This window comes from Salvelinus namaycush, chromosome 7, assembly GCF_016432855.1.
Source record: "Salvelinus namaycush isolate Seneca chromosome 7, SaNama_1.0, whole genome shotgun sequence".
In the NCBI taxonomy this organism is placed as follows: Eukaryota; Metazoa; Chordata; class Actinopteri; order Salmoniformes; family Salmonidae; genus Salvelinus; species Salvelinus namaycush.
The window spans coordinates 56,857,312-56,875,325 of record NC_052313.1 but is presented as its reverse complement, the minus strand read 5'-3'; positions in this window follow the sequence as shown (position 1 = coordinate 56,875,325).

Here is an 18,014-nt window from a genome sequence, read left to right as displayed (position 1 = left end):
AACCGCTGCACTTAGCCTACTATTAACATTGACTACTACCCTGCACAAACAGGATACCACATTTCACTAGGAATATCAGTAAAGAAAATACTCGTTTAAGGTTTCCTAAATGTATTGTGCAGCTTACCTCTTTAGGCTGGCATTTGTAGCCAATTTGAAGGATTATGTGTGTGGTTGATAATGAGCTGTTGGCAGAGAGGATTCTAACATGAAGGAGGCTAGAGAGGCCTTCCTTCTTAAACGAAGAAAATCGAAATCAATGTCCTGGTTTCTGTGACTACGAGGCTTTTTAGAAACATATAGGGCAGTCATTCCTAGGCTGAAATGACTCTTATCTCCATTGACGGACTCGAGCCAGGGGAGGAAATTAACCAGTGCTCTGGGTGTCAGACCTGCTATGGCTAATATTTTTACCCTCTCTCTCTTTTACATTTGAGTTATTTAGCAGACACTCTTATCCAGACTTACAAGAGCAATTTGGGTTAAGTGCCTTGTTCAAGAGCACATTGATAGATTTTTTACCTAGTCAGCTCAGGGATTCGAACCAGCAAACTTTCGCTTACTGGCACAACCTCTTAACCGCTAGGCTACCTATCCTTCTCTCTCTCTCCCTCTCTCTCCCTCTATCTCTCTATCTCTCTCTCTCTCTCTCTATCCCTCCCTCTATCTTTCTCTCTCTCTCTGTCTGTCTGTCTGTCTGTCTGTCTGTCTGTCTGTCTGTCTGTCTGTCTGTCTGTCTGTCTGTCTGTCTGTCTGTCTGTCCGTCTGTCTCTCTCTCGCTCTCTCGCTCTCTCCCTCTCTCTCTCTCTCTCTCTCTCTCTCTCTCTCTCTCTCTCTCTCTCTCTCTCTCTCTCTCTCTCTCTCTCTCTCTCCCTCTATCTCTCCCTCTATGGCTCTCTCCTCCTCCATCTATCTCTCACTCTCTTTCCTCCTTCCTCTATCTCTCTCTCGCCCTCTCTCTCGCTCGCTCTCTCTCTCTCTCTCCGACTCTCCCTCTCTCCCTCTCTCTCTCTGTGTGAATCCCACATGGCAGCAGTGTGGATGGTGCTGACAGTGACGGTTGCTGCCATTGATTACTACAGCTTTGTTACAGATGCTCGAGGGGGAAGACCGAAAGGCATCTCTGAAAATAATTACCAGTAGCAACATCCTCACCTCTATTCATCGAGTGACAGCTCTCACCCGTGATGACTTATTGCCGTCCACCTTACTTAGATCAGAGCACTTACTATTAGGGAAAGTGACAGTTATTAAACAGACAAAGTATGAGCTAGTGAGGTGCTGTATGGATTCCTCTTCAGTGATGGCGTCCTACCGTCAATGTGACATTCTGACAGTGATCATTTGATCAACAGAATCAAGATGTATTGTTGTCTTTCAGGGACAGGATGTTGTTGTGTTGTACCCAAACAATGAATTGGTTTTCCATTCATTTGTGGACTGACTTTGAGTGTTGATCCTGTTTCAAGTCAGATCCTTCTTGAGTGAAACTCAGTGCCTAAGCCACGGTCGATTACTGTACTTACTTTCATTTCAGGATCATCTCAGTGTTGTGCAGCTGTAGCCTACTCCTCAATGCTATCTCTATGGATGAACTCTATCACAGTCACTCATCATTAACGGAATATCTTTAGTTGTGTGAAACAGGACAGCTGAGTAATTCAAATGAGTCACTGCATTATTACCATGCATTATCTGTTACAGAGAAAGAGGCATTGCTTCGTAGAACATATGAGACTATAGCGTCTCACCGAGAACACACAAAGCCGTTTAACTATCGATTTACGCGCAGAGCACTGCATCATTTTTATTAAGGACACAAACCAGAGAGGAAGACATCCTCTTATTTTCCTTTTTGCCATATCTCCCCTGACAACTATACACATTCTGAGTGTATCTCCATAACAACAATCTCCAGTCATCTCCGGCCCTGGGTATACTGTATACACTCTCTTCATTCTGCAGGTTTTCAGTCAGTGGGGAAATTGGAGAGATTGTTTTATAAATGAGGCAGTCAATCTAAAGGCAGAGACAATGGACTGGCAACTCCCATAAGGAGATTTCCTCAACCAGTGTTCTCCTTTCTTCACTCCTATCCCCGCTCTCTCTCTCTCTCTCTCTCTCTCTCTCTCTCTCTCTCTCTCTCTCTCTCTCTCTCTCTCTCTCTCTCTCTCTCTCTCTCTCCCCCCTCTCTCTCTCTCTCTTTCTCTTTCTCTCTCTCTCTCTCTCTCTCTCTCTCTCTCTCTCTCTCTCTCTCTCTCTCTCTCTCTCTCCCCCTCTCTCTCCCCGTCTCTTTCTCTATCTCTCTCTCTCTCTCTCCTCTCTCTCTCTCTCTCTCTCTCTCTCTCTCTCGCTCTCTCTCTCTCTCTCTCTCTCTCTCTCTCTCTCTCTCTCTCTCTCTCTCTCTCTCTCTCTCTCTCTCTCTCTCCCCTTCTCTCGCTCTCCTCTCTCTCTACCTACACTGAGACAGGAGCTATGCGGTAAGGAGCCAAGTGATCATGTTGAATCATGATGTTAGACTGCTGATCGTTATGCTTAAAGCCACACAACAACATTGTAAACGGTGGAGAAATATCCCAGGGTGCATTCCATGACATTTTAACATGCAAATAGTGTAACACTTGATCAGACAAAGCACTTCTATGACCTTCTCTATTTGTAGATTAGGCTAATCACCGTCCTTTTTAGGATTTGAACACGGTTATGATACATGCTCGCTCTCATGCAGAGACACAAATCAGTGAGTTGATAATGATATTGCTCTCCCAGCTGTTTAGACAAGAATGCCTTGATATTATTGATCCCGCCCAACAAATGTCAACTAGTCTAGAAATGTCCATTTTGCTGCATTGTTGTGTGAACATGACAGATCTCACTTAACCTTTGGTAGAAATTGTTCATGAAGAACCTTCATTTGAGGAAAGGTAGTTCCCCCTGAAATGGTGCTGTGGACTTCCTCCTTTCCAAAACAGGCTTATTCAAACAATTACTATTTTGCACCTTGGCACATTTTACTGGAAATGTTGTTAAAAAGTGCAGATGATGCTTTATAAAGTGCTGATTCACTGTTGGATGTCCGTTGGCTGGGATCTGTTGTGAAGGTACCATACCAGGAGAAATAAGAGTGCCCGTATTAACTTGGGAAGTTTCAAATCCACCAACAGTGTTTCTTTATACCCTTCGTACCCTTCGTACCCTTCGTACCCTTCGTATCCCTCGCACCGTTCATATCCTTCGTACCCTTCGTATCCCTCGCACCGTTCATATCCTTCGTACCCTTCGTATCCCTCGCACCGTTCATATCCTTCGTACCCTTCGTATCCCTCGCACCGTTCATATCCTTCGTACCCTTCGTACCCTTGGTACCCTTCGTATCCCTCACACCGTTCGTACCCTTCGTACCCTTCGTACCCTTCGCATACCTCGCACCGTTCATATCCTTCGTACCCTTCGTATCCCTCGCACCGTTCATATCCTTCGTACCCTTCCTACCCTTCGTATCCCTCGCACCGTTCATATCCTTCGTCCCCTTCGTATCCCTCGCACCGTTCATATCCTTCGTACCCTTGGTATCCCTGGCACCGTTCATATCCTTCGTACCCTTCGTATCCCTCGCACCGTTCATATCCTTCCTACCCTTCGTATCCCTCGCACCGTTCATATCCTTCCTACCCTTCGTATCCCTCGCACCGTTCATATCCTTCATATCCTTCGTATCCCTCGCACCGTTCATATCCTTCATATCCTTCGTACCCTTCGTATCCCTCGCACCGTTCATATCCTTCATATCCTTCGTATCCCTCGCACCGTTCATATCCTTCATATCCTTCGTACCCTTCGTATCCCTCGCACCGTTCATATCCTTCGTACCCTTCCTACCCTTCGTATCCCTCGCACCGTTCATATCCTTCGTCCCCTTCGTATCCCTCGCACCGTTCATATCCTTCGTACCCTTGGTATCCCTGGCACCGTTCATATCCTTCGTACCCTTCGTATCCCTCGCACCGTTCATATCCTTCCTACCCTTCGTATCCCTCGCACCGTTCATATCCTTCCTACCCTTCGTATCCCTCGCACCGTTCATATCCTTCATATCCTTCGTATCCCTCGCACCGTTCATATCCTTCATATCCTTCGTACCCTTCGTATCCCTCGCACCGTTCATATCCTTCATATCCTTCGTATCCCTCGCACCGTTCATATCCTTCATATCCTTCGTACCCTTCGTATCCCTCGCACCGTTCATATCCTTCATATCCTTCGTATCCCTCGCACCGTTCATATCCTTCATATCCTTCGTACCCTTCGTATCCCTCGCACCGTTCATATCCTTCGTACCCTTCGTATCCCTGGCACCGTTCATATCCTTCATATCCTTCGTACCCTTCGTATCCCTCGCACCGTTCATATCCTTCGTACCCTTCGTATCCCTCGCACCGTTCATATCCTTCGTACCCTTCGTATCCCTCGCACCGTTCATATCCTTCGTACCCTTCGTACCCTTGGTACCCTTCGTATCCCTCGCACCGTTCGTACCCTTCGTACCCTTCGTACCCTTCGCATACCTCGCACCGTTCATATCCTTCGTACCCTTCGTATCCCTCGCACCGTTCATATCCTTCGTCCCCTTCGTATCCCTCGCACCGTTCATATCCTTCGTACCCTTCGTACCCTTCGCATACCTCGCACCGTTCATATCCTTCGTACCCTTCGTATCCCTCGCACCGTTCATATCCTTCGTACCCTTCGTATCCCTCGCACCGTTCATATCCTTCGTACCCTTCGTACCCTTCGCATACCTCGCACCGTTCATATCCTTCGTACCCTTCGTATCCCTCGCACCGTTCATATCCTTCGTACCCTTCGTATCCCTCGCACCGTTCATATCCTTCGTACCCTTCGTACCCTTCGCATACCTCGCACCGTTCATATCCTTCGTATCCCTCGCACCGTTCATATCCTTCATATCCTTCGTATCCCTCGCACCGTTCATATCCTTCGTACCCTTCGTACCCTTCGTATCCCTCGCACCGTTCATATCCTTCCTACCCTTCGTATCCCTCGCACCGTTCATATCCTTCATATCCTTCGTATCCCTCGCACCGTTCATATCCTTCGTACCCTTCGTACCCTTCGTATCCCTCACACCGTTCATATCCTTCGTACCCTTCGTATCCCTCGCACCGTTCATATCCTTCCTACCCTTCGTATCCCTGGCACCGTTCATATCCTTCGTACCCTTCGTATACCTCGCACCGTTCATATCCTTCGTCCCCTTCGTATCCCTCGCACCGTTCATATCCTTCGTCCCCTTCGTATCCCTCGCACCGTTCGTATCCTTCGTACCCTTCGTATCCCTCGCACCGTTCATATCCTTCGTACCCTTCGTATCCCTCGCACCGTTCATATCCTTCGTACCCTTCGTACCCTTGGTACCCTTCGTATCCCTCGCACCGTTCGTACCCTTCGTACCCTTCGTACCCTTCGCATACCTCGCACCGTTCATATCCTTCGTACCCTTCGTATCCCTCGCACCGTTCATATCCTTCGTCCCCTTCGTATCCCTCGCACCGTTCATATCCTTCGTACCCTTCGTACCCTTCGCATACCTCGCACCGTTCATATCCTTCGTACCCTTCGTATCCCTCGCACCGTTCATATCCTTCGTACCCTTCGTATCCCTCGCACCGTTCATATCCTTCGTACCCTTCGTACCCTTCGCATACCTCGCACCGTTCATATCCTTCGTACCCTTCGTATCCCTCGCACCGTTCATATCCTTCGTACCCTTCGTATCCCTCGCACCGTTCATATCCTTCGTACCCTTCGTACCCTTCGCATACCTCGCACCGTTCATATCCTTCGTATCCCTCGCACCGTTCATATCCTTCATATCCTTCGTATCCCTCGCACCGTTCATATCCTTCGTACCCTTCGTACCCTTCGTATCCCTCGCACCGTTCATATCCTTCCTACCCTTCGTATCCCTCGCACCGTTCATATCCTTCATATCCTTCGTATCCCTCGCACCGTTCATATCCTTCGTACCCTTCGTACCCTTCGTATCCCTCACACCGTTCATATCCTTCGTACCCTTCGTATCCCTCGCACCGTTCATATCCTTCCTACCCTTCGTATCCCTGGCACCGTTCATATCCTTCGTACCCTTCGTATACCTCGCACCGTTCATATCCTTCGTACCCTTCGTATACCTCGCACCGTTCATATCCTTCGTCCCCTTCGTATCCCTCGCACCGTTCATATCCTTCGTCCCCTTCGTATCCCTCGCACCGTTCGTATCCTTCGTACCCTTCGTATCCCTCGCACCGTTCATATCCTTCGTACCCTTCGTATCCCTCGCACCGTTCATATCCTTCGTACCCTTCGTACCCTTGGTACCCTTCGTATCCCTCGCACCGTTCGTACCCTTCGTACCCTTCGTACCCTTCGCATACCTCGCACCGTTCATATCCTTCGTACCCTTCGTATCCCTCGCACCGTTCATATCCTTCGTCCCCTTCGTATCCCTCGCACCGTTCATATCCTTCGTACCCTTCGTACCCTTCGCATACCTCGCACCGTTCATATCCTTCGTACCCTTCGTATCCCTCGCACCGTTCATATCCTTCGTACCCTTCGTATCCCTCGCACCGTTCATATCCTTCGTACCCTTCGTACCCTTCGCATACCTCGCACCGTTCATATCCTTCGTACCCTTCGTATCCCTCGCACCGTTCATATCCTTCGTACCCTTCGTATCCCTCGCACCGTTCATATCCTTCGTACCCTTCGTACCCTTCGCATACCTCGCACCGTTCATATCCTTCGTATCCCTCGCACCGTTCATATCCTTCATATCCTTCGTATCCCTCGCACCGTTCATATCCTTCGTACCCTTCGTACCCTTCGTATCCCTCGCACCGTTCATATCCTTCCTACCCTTCGTATCCCTCGCACCGTTCATATCCTTCATATCCTTCGTATCCCTCGCACCGTTCATATCCTTCGTACCCTTCGTACCCTTCGTATCCCTCACACCGTTCATATCCTTCGTACCCTTCGTATCCCTCGCACCGTTCATATCCTTCCTACCCTTCGTATCCCTGGCACCGTTCATATCCTTCGTACCCTTCGTATACCTCGCACCGTTCATATCCTTCGTCCCCTTCGTATCCCTCGCACCGTTCATATCCTTCGTCCCCTTCGTATCCCTCGCACCGTTCGTATCCTTCGTACCCTTGGTACTCCCCGCCTTCATTTCGAATGGCATCAAGGATACAATCGTGCGACTGACTGACACGTTAGGAGGTAGCTAGGGCTCTTGATAAATCCCTTGTGGAATGAGTGTGCCATTGTAAATGCAGGAAGTGTTACAACACGGTGGCAGTTGACGGGCTGTCAAGCCTCCTCACGTCTGTCTCAGAGCCTCACAGCCTCACAGCGTGTGGCCCTATTCACTGGTGCTCTTTGGAGAACGTTTGGAAAAAATCCTCTACAGGCTCTCTGTGTTGCGTTAGCTCCCTGTTCGCTGTATCCCCATTTGACGCCGCTCTGTGAAAACACTGCTCTCTTGTTGTCTTTGTGACACTTTTTCCCTTTTCGTTTGCTAGTTACTGAAGGAGCTGGAATTGGTGAAAGGAGGCACAATCAACCTGTTTCTGTGTCTGCAACATGCAGAAATAGCCAGAGTGAATCTTTTTTGGTGGAAAGGGGACTAGCTGCCAAGTTAAGAGGTTGTTGTTTTTGTTTCTGGGTGGAATGGCAGGAGGAGGATGTAAGCTGGCTCCCAGAGGGGTGCAGCCTTTGTTGGGTGCAGAGTACTGGCGTTGGAGAACTGGCGTGGTGCAGGAGTCCTGGAACAGAACCAGGCTGTCTCTCCTTTCTCCATTCTGCAGGGTTCTCTCTTCTCTTTCACTAACGGTTGGGAAGCCAGGGCTTCTTTCTCACCAAGGTTCTCCTGTCAACACATATGGGCAGGTCCATTCAGCTCTAATTCCTTCACGCTTTTTATAATGAAAAAGGAAATTACCTGGGATTTCCTTTTTATAGAAGCGCCTGTCTCGGATCAATTCTTCCCCTGAAAGACTAATTTGTGAGAGAAAATGTGTCAACACAATCTACTCTATTTCACTCATCTCCTGTTGGACTTTGTAGCTTTTTACATGAACATTCAGTTGAATATAAAACGGAACCAAGTGACACCCTGCCGCTTTCAGCACTGCATTTTAATTGATATGAGTTTTATTGATGCAATGTCACATATTTCCCTGTCACGTTTAATGTCTCGCATTTCGACTCTGGCGTATATTTGAGATATTTACTGTTTCCTTATTTATTGTTACCTCTTGCTGAAAACGTCTGGAGATGTGAGATGATTTCCCTGCAGTGCTATGATCAATAAATTCTACGTATTAATTAAGTTCCAGGGTCAGTTCTGAGACGCCTCCTCACGCACAGTATGTCCTCTCCCAGGCCTTATTGTTCAAACCGACCAATGGGAGAGCAGCGTTGGGAGTGCAGCTTTCTGTGTTCAGCGTCATGGAACATACGCCAAGGCCCGGGGGGAGGGGGCAGTCCGTAATTTACAAGACTGTCATTCATTTAGTCTCTGTTTATATGACACAGGAGTGGCAGAACATTATAGCTCTGTAAAAGTGAATTAGAGGTGAAGTTCTCGGCAGTGGGGTTATGAAATGGCTATGAAAGCTTTTATAGTCCTCTGTGGCCTATTGCACAGATTAGATTCCATTCATGTGTAAACATAAATGAAAGGTACCAATGCCCTCGTGTTCCCATCCATTGGCATGACGACGAACCCCTCTCAGCCTCCTCCAGAGGATCTACAGTACCACTACAGTCAGGACATTTAGAATCCATGTTTTATCACCTGTAAAGAGCAGAGGACGGATTTGGAGATGCTACATTGTATGCAGATACAAGGACTGTAGGATACAGTCATTTGGACAATTTCCAGCTCCTAAATTACATGATCCCCCCCGCATTCTGAAATTGCATTTTTGTTCCCCCCAGTTTTCTCATTGGAATATGATACAAAATGAGGCAGGGGTGTGCTTTAGGACCATGCGGACATCTCAAAGACATCAGGTAGGCTGTTTGGAAAGTTTTTTAAAAAAAAGTGTTGGTTTTAGATTTTAGACTTGAGAAAAACATGAACAAATAAATAATGCCCCCCCCCCACTTCTAAAACCACATTTGCGCCCCTGATTTTCAAGTCTTTTCAGATTTTATTAAATTCAAAAGGATGTTTCTTTTCCCCTCTAAATATACTCTTGGTTGTTTTGGCCTTGCCTTGCCCTCAGACCGTGAAAGGGTTAAACCGGATGATATATACTTTAGATGGTTTATTTGACAGAGATCAGAATCATTAACCATCAGTGCAGCTTAGAGTAGATATGTGACTGGTTTCCTACTATGTTCTCCTTCAGCCAGCCAGTCAGAGTATCCCCTCAGCTGTAACACAATGCCTTCTGTCCATCCTGCCGTAAACAAAGTGAGGTCACAGGAGCAGAATCTACAGCTTGACTAGAAGAACACAGTGTGTCCACTCATCGTTGACACAACAATCAAAACAGGAATTGATCATGTCTTTGGGATGTGTAAGCTGTTTCTGTGTCCATTCAAGTGGTTATCATCGCTGTGAAAGATGTGATGATAGGCCAGGGAAAGATACTGCTAACATAATGAGGGTTATGGAAGGGAAGAACAGACTGTCTCTATTCTCCATACATGGTCAGTTGTCTGTGGTGTGAGAAGCTGGGAGCTCACTCATCTTCTCACATTGGTAGTGTGATGCGGACCCGTGGGGCTTTGTGGCAACTCATAATATGCTGTCGCTATGTCTTCCCCTCTAATACAAGAGTGGTATCTGTGTATGAAAAGTGATGCTGTAGCAATGTCCTCTTATCTCTTTATCCTATATGGTGGTGTGTGTATAGCTAAGTCATTATATCTCTGTATACTATATGCTGGTCTGTGTATAGCTAAGTCATTATATCTCTGTATACTATATGGTGGTGTGTGTATAGCTAAGTCATTATATCTCTGTATACTATATGGTGGTCTGTGTATAGCTAAGTCATTATATCTCTGTATACTATATGGTGGTGTGTGTATAGCTAAGTCATTATATCTCTGTATACTATATGGTGGTCTGTGTATAGCTAAGTCATTATATCTCTGTATACTATATGGTGGTGTGTGTATAGCTAAGTCATTATATCTCTGTATACTATATGGTGGTGTGTGTATAGCTAAGTCATTATATCTCTGTATACTATATGGTGGTCTGTGTATAGCTAAGTCATTATATCTCTGTATACTATATGGTGGTCTGTGTATAGTTAAGTCATTATATCTCTGTATACTATATGGGTGGTGTCTGTGTATAGCTAAGTCATTATATCTCTGTATACTATATGGTGGTCTGTGTATAGTTAAGTCATTATATCTCTGTATACTATATGCTGGTCTGTGTATAGTTAAGTCATTCTATCTCTGTATACTATATGGTGGTCTTTGTATAGTTAAGTCATTATATCTCTGTATACTATATGGGTGGTGGTCTGTGTATAGTTAAGTCATTCTATCTCTGTATACTATATGGGTGGTGTCTGTGTATAGCTAAGTCATTATATCTCTGTATACTTTATGGGGGGTGTCTGTGTGTAATGTGGGGCTGGTGGATACATATTCTGGGAGATGATCCTCTCTGTGTGTGGTTATGACAGAAACAGCAGATCACCTGTCCCTATGTCCTGACTGGCCAAGTGGGTCACATGTGACACCCTGCAATCCCCTGTTTCTGCTCTCTCAGCAGATCCCCACAGTATACACACTATCTTGCTCTCTGCAATAGGATTAAGATTTTGCTTCTGTGTGTGTTTGTTTGTGGGTGTGTGTGTGTGTGTGAATGTAACTGTTCCCTGTCTATCTTCTTGCGTCATAAACAGTACAAAAGCTCTACCACTTCTTACCCGGCTGTTATGGTCAAATAAGCATTTAAGTAACAATCGACATACACTGATTTTAGCCTACCTAGTATCACAACAGTGTATGTCACGTTGACATGTACAGAACAAAATGTGCTCCTCTTTTTTATTTACTGATGCACAATATGACCGGATTAATCTAGGACTCTTACTCTAGGACTATCACTGTAGGACTATCACTGTAAGAGTATTACTGTGAGAGTATTACTGTAGGACTCTTACTCTAGGACTATCACTGTAGAACTATCACTGTAAGAGTATTACTGTGAGAGTATTACTGTAGGACTCTTACTCTAGGACTATCACTGTAGGACTATCACTGTAAGAGTATTACTGTGAGAGTATTACTGTAGGACTCTTACTCTAGGACTATCACTGTAGGACTATCACTGTAAGATTATTACTGTGAGAGTATTACTGTAGGACTCTTACTCTAGGACTATCACTGTAGGACTATCACTGTAAGATTATTACTGTGAGAGTATTACTGTAGGACTCTTACTCTAGGACTATCACTGTAGAACTATCACTGTAAGAGTATTACTGTGAGAGTATTACTGTAGGACTCTTACTCTAGGACTATCACTGTAAGATTATTACTGTGAGAGTATTACTGTAGGACTCTTACTCTAGGACTATCACTGTAGAACTATCACTGTAAGAGTATTACTGTGAGAGTATTACTGTAGGACTCTTACTCTAGGACTATCACTGTAGGACTATCACTGTAAGAGTATTACTGTGAGAGTATTACTGTAGGACTCTTACTCTAGGACTATCACTGTAGAAATATCACTGTAAGATTATTACTGTGAGAGTATTACTGTAGGACTCTTACTCTAGGACTATCACTGTAGAAATATCACTGTAAGATTATTACTGTGAGAGTATTACTGTCAAGTTTTGACCTCTTTCTTGTGCAATTCCCCACTTGAAAAGGACAGTCCCTCCACATGAAGATTTTAACTGGATTTCACTCAATAAACAGCCATGGAATCAGTTGTTTGTCTTTTATTTACCATTCTTTGGTTGGCAGTAAACAGGTGAAAAACCTCAAAAAAGAGATGACAAATACAAGTTATTATTTGAGTTGACAGCCTAATTAAATACACAAAATTATCCACATTCACCTCAGATAAACACATTTCTGCCATTATAAAATACAAGGTTTCCACTTTTAAGCAAATGTTTCCCAAAATAGAAACCCACCATTTTTAATCAAATGAGCAGAATCAGTATATTTTTATCTAAATTTGCATTTTAGCCAAATACATTCAAAATATTTTTAGTAGTAAAAAATTACATTTATTTTCTAATCAGTAGTTTTAAGCAGACAAATCTTACATTTTTTAGCCAAAGATTTTTTAGACTATACATTTGTTACTGAATTAAGAACTTGGTTTACTAAGATTTCTACAAAGTTTAAATTACTTTTAACCATTTCAAACAAGTTCTTTGTCAACAATGAATTTGGCTCTTCTTACTTTTCCTTTATACCCCACAAACAACATTTGAAGTTATAAATACCACTGCAAAAGTCCTATCAAAGTTAAGAGTTAAGAGTCTGTGTTTTCCAGAGTATCATTAGCAGTGCACTGCTTAAGTCAGTCTAGCCAAGCATGGCCAATATGGCGCTTACCGGCTGTCTTTCACAGTTTTGTGGAGGGCTTGGACTTGCACAGTCACCTTGATCACAAAGATGAAGTTTCCTTGTTCTTGTGGTGTTATAAATGCTCCTTTCACTGCGGTCTAAAGACAACAGCAGAGCCAGGTGCTGGCACGCCCAGATTGCCTGGAAGATTTGTTCCACCTGGTTCACCACTGATTGAAGGAGGAGGAGTTTCACCACTGAGGAGCTCCCAGGCAGTTTGTCAGCACACCTCCCACTCAATCTTCCCACGGGAACCGATGGAAAGATCGTAAATCAGCACCTACATACTGCCGGTCAGCTCCGAGTTTGATCCTCAACTGGTAGCAAGACAACCAGGCGTCGAACATCTCTGTGCAGGACTGTGGTTTGCGTAGATTCTTTCAGGACGTTGGCCGATGGCCGGTTTAGTGCAGGTTTTGTGACAGGAAGGCAGGAGCTTTGGACCACTTTGACGTTCACGTCTCGAACAATGCCCTTAGCATCTGGATTAACGCTCACCACCCGTCCTAGCTTGAATTGGCCCCTCACTGCATTTTGGTCACACAACCAGACAATATCTCCGACAGCAACGTTGCGATATGAAGTGTGCCATTTACTTCTCAGAAATAAGTTTGGGCCGGCAAGCTGGCTCCAAGACCTCCAGAACTTGTTGACCTGGTTCTGCATCTCTCTGAGTCTCTTGTAAGGGTAGTTCGCAAAGTCAAATGTTCTGATCTCACCGCTTGGAGAGGCTCGGCCCAGGAGAAGTGTGTTGGGTGACACATACTGCACGCTTTCTTCATGGCTCTGCACCCTGGCATCTATTGGGCATTCGTTGGCAAGGTTTGCAGCAAGTTGTAGTGTTGTCTGAAGCTCGCTGTAGCTAAGGCCAGTGTTGTTGCCCAGGCTCTGCAGTGCCTTCTTGAGAATGCGAAAAGCGGCTTCAGCAGCCCCATTGCGGTGAGGTGAGTCAGCAGGGTGAATTGTCCACTCCCATTTGGTACCTTTTTGAGCGACATCTCTTCTATTGAAGTTCTATTCTGAGCATCCAGGAACTGGTACAGCTCTCTTAGGACAGGTTTGGCGCCGATGAAGTTTGTCCCCGGGTCGGACCAGATCTTTCTTGGGTGCCCTCTAATTGCAGTAAAGCGTTGGTAAGCCATCAAGAAGCTCTCTGTCGACATTGTGTTGACCAGGTCTGCATGAATTGCCCTGCTGGCCATACAGCTGAAGACGACACCCCACACTTTCATTGAGACCCGTTTCTTGATGTCATCTTTGACAAGGTACGGTCCGAAGAGGTCGACTGTAGTGAACTCGAACGGAGCTGCAGGTGTGGCTCTTTCAGCAGGTAAGTCAGCCATTACCTGTTCGCACCTTCTTGCTCTTGACTTTTTGCAGAAAAGGCAGTTATCCACTACTTTTTGGGAAATTTTTCTTCCTTGGATGACCCAGGCTTTCCTCCTCATTTTCAGCAGGGTTGCAGCCACACCTTCATGACCCTCATCGTGCGCCTCCCGTGCCAATAAAGTAGAGACCCATGCATTGAAAGGCAGAAGGGGAACTGCAGCGCCATCCTCCCTGAAGCCATGGATTCTCCCACCGCAGACTAGTAACCCAGATTCTGGCTCTCTGTACACAACCAAGCGGTCCGTAGTGGTAGTTGGGAACGTCACCCCCTCTTGAGCAGCAAGATAGATGTCTCTTATTGCCTCTTGACGTTCTGTGGCGGTGATAACTCCTTTTGTGGGAATCGCCTCCCACTTTGGGGTCTCGATGGACTTTGTTGCAGATCTAAACTTTTTGGCGGCTCTCCAGATAAAAGCAACAGTCTTGATTAGACACTTTAGCCTACTAAAGCGCCTCTCATCCACCAAGTTTAGGACAGCTGCACCAGCAGGAAATCGTCCCACAAGACTTGGAAGACTTCTTTTTGCTTGGGCTCTGGTGAGTGCTGCCACAAATGACTTCTTTTGCATATTGTTAATGCTCTCTCGAGCTGTCACAGACACATCTTTTGACGACATAATTGGCCACTCGCTCTCTGGAAGATATAGAAACTCTGGCCCTTGCTGCCACTCTGAATGGGCATCAAATTCCTTTGGCCCAGCTCCTCGAGTGATAATGTCGGCTATGTTGAGTGGTCCAGGGATCCACCACCAGTCCTGTAGCCGTGTGCTCTCTTGGATCTCTCCAATTCTATTAGCGAAGAAAGTCTGAAATCCATAGCTTTCTCGCTGGATACCTCCAAGAACAGTCTGACTGTCTAACAAATGGTACCATCTTTTTATCTGGATCTGGGTATGCTGTTCAAAGTACTTTTTCAGGCGGCTTGCAAAGACTGCACCGCAAAGTTCTGCTTTGACTGCATCCCCCTTCTGGTCTAGTGGTGTCAGCTTTGCTTTTGACTCCACTAGTCGAATTGTTAATTGTTTGTTGCAGTTCCACCGCAGGTAGAGGACAGCACCATAGGAGCTTTCACTGCCATCTGAAAAAGTGACAGCGACTGGTTCAGTTGTTGCCTTTGGTGGAGTAAGAGCTCTTGGGAGCATTACTTTGCTTAGCTGGACGTACTCCTCAAAAATTCCAATTGCATCTTTGCGGAGCTCATCCGACAGGGGAAGGTCCCATGTGTCCTTGACCATGCTGCACTTTGATTTTGCCTCTTGGAATGCCCTTCGGACCAAGATAGCCCCTCTTTGCTTTGATGGCGTTGTCAGGCCAACTGGGTCGTACAAACCAGCAACTTGACTCAGCAGTTCACGTCTTGTCAGCGGGTCTGGTGTCTGTGCTCGTACTTCTTCTAGCAGTAAGTCTTGCCCAAGTCTCATCTTTTTCTTCCGCCTGGAGAAGTTGACCCTCACCATGACATGCAACATGTCTTCATCCACAATGTAGCCGAGACCGAGCGCCTTGTTGTCTTCCTCCTTAAGCTGATTTGGCAGGACAACAATATTTGGTGATGCCTTTTCTCTTTCTCCTTTATTTTGGCCTGAGAAGACCCAAGGCTTCAGTGCAAACCCTCCTGCTTTTAGAATCAGCTCCACATTCTTTGTGATGACTTCGAGTTTTTCACGGCAGTTGTGGGATGTCAAGATGTCATCGACGTAGCTGTGCTCATGTAATACTTGGCATTCATCTGTGAGGTGGCTGAATTGAGGCAGGTTAGCTGTCTCCCTCATGGCCAGGTGTGCTATGCACCCTGCTGGCTTGTCCCCGATATTCACTCTGGTTATGGCGTATTGTTCCACCTCATCGCCCTCTGAATCCCGCCACAAGAACCGGTGTAGATGGACTTCCCTCTCCTCGAGCCACACAGAATTGTACATTTTTCTGACGTCTCCTAGAGCGGCGTAGGAGCCTTGGCGGAACTTGAGGAGGACAGCTCGAATCGGATTTAGAACGTCAGGGCCTTTCATCAGAAGGTCATTGAGACTTTGGCCTTTGTACTTCTGACTGCTGTTCCAGACAAGTCTTACCGGAGTTGTAACAGAGTGGGGGTTGGGTGCGATAAGATGACTAATATACCAGACAGGTCCATTCCAGTTGGTTAGATCCTCTTTGGTCAGCTTTCTTGCAGCCCGGCGGTCAACCATTTCGTGGACTTGAGCACCATAGGCTTTTTTCCGCTGCGGTTCTTTGGCGAGCTGTCTCTCTGTTCTGAGAAAGGTTGCCTCCACTGCTTTTATGTTGTTTGGCAATGTAGATGGGTCAATGAGCCATGGATACCTTGCATGCCAGTGTGGACTATCACTGTGGTCATCAGCACCAACATAAGTCAGGCCACCCTTAACAACTTCCAGCTCCCTTTCTTCAGCCAGAGTAATTTCTTTGCCACCAAGTTGACAACTGCCGCAGCGACATCCTCCACATTTTGGGGTGCAGGGGGCGCCAATGCTATCCCATCTCCACCACTCAATAAAATCCCGAGTGGAAATAGCAGAATAAGAAGACTTGATGGTAGGTTTGGCGCAGATATGTTCTTCATACATCAATGCTGCTGTTCTCATGGATCTGGCGAAGTGCGCTCTGGACTGGTGTGCTGTAACTGTAGCCTCTTCAAACAGACCAGGGTGTGTCCCTGCAATTGTCTTTCCCAATGGCCCATCCCATAGTACAAGGTCCCCAACGGTGCGTATTTTCTGTGGGACCAGTCGCCCTTCCTTATGGCTTATCAAAAGATGTATCTGTCTTGGTCTAACAAGTTCATTTTGGGGGACATCTGGAAATAATTTTTGGAGTCTTTTGGCTGTCACATGTTTGTGAATCTCTGCAATGCTGTCCAAACCATAGCAGAGGAGTTGGTGGGATCTGACATTGCCTTGCTCTGTGCGGACCCGGATCTTTAGGAGGTACCGTTTTGTGGTGACTTGAACTTTCATTCCTCCCACACCATGGACAACAAGGGTTATGGCTTCACTTCTAAGGTTCAAACGATCAGCTGCATCATGAGTTATATAGTTTGTATCCGATGCCAGGTCGATCAAAGTCCCAACTTTTTGTCCTGCATTGGCCGTGACCTCTAAGAGCATCATGATGACTGGCCACTCCACTATTCCATTCTCTGCTAGAAGACTGGGTTGGTTGGACACAAGAGAGGTTCTGGCTATAGTGTTGCAAAAGGCATTGCAACACTTCTCTGCAAGTTCAGGTGAGAGACTTTTAATGAACTCTTCTTGGGCTTGGGTATAACGCTCTCTTGTGTCACCTCCCACTTTGCTGTTATTGGACCTCTGGACGACATTCCCTTTGGATGTACCAGCTCTCGGGCAGAGGTAATAGTGGTGTTCTGCAGCACGCTGTTCTATGCAGTCTGGCCTCCTGCACAGAAACTCTGATTTACAATAGTCACCTTCCTTGTGAATCTCCAGGCATCTTTTGCAGGCTCCCAGCTTCCTGACAGCATCTCTTTTCTCTGACAGCTTAAGCGTGCGAAACTTTTGGCAGAAATATAGCCTTTTCTTATGCTTGCAGTCTCCGCAGACCATACATCCTTGAGCCTGGTCGCTTAGTTGGGTGGAGGTTCTGGTTCGAGCTTGCCGAGGTTCAGATTTCGGTTTTGGTTCCTCCTCTCTCAGTTGGTCCAGCTTCTCATAGATGGCTTCTTGACCTTGAAGAAACTTGTGGAGGTAGTCAAATCGCTTGTCTTCTTCAGCTTCATCACCTTTGCCAGCTACATGAAGAAGCCATTCCTTCTTCAGGCCATCAGGAAGTTTACTCTCTATTGTCTTTGTTACAAGAGGGTTCTTTATAGCACCGGTCTTGCCAAGCTCGTTCTGATCGACCAGGGCTTTTTCTACTGATTGGATGAGCTCAACAATCCTCCTGGGCTGGTTACCTTTAACTGCTTGGAGTCTTTGGAGCTCTTCTACTAT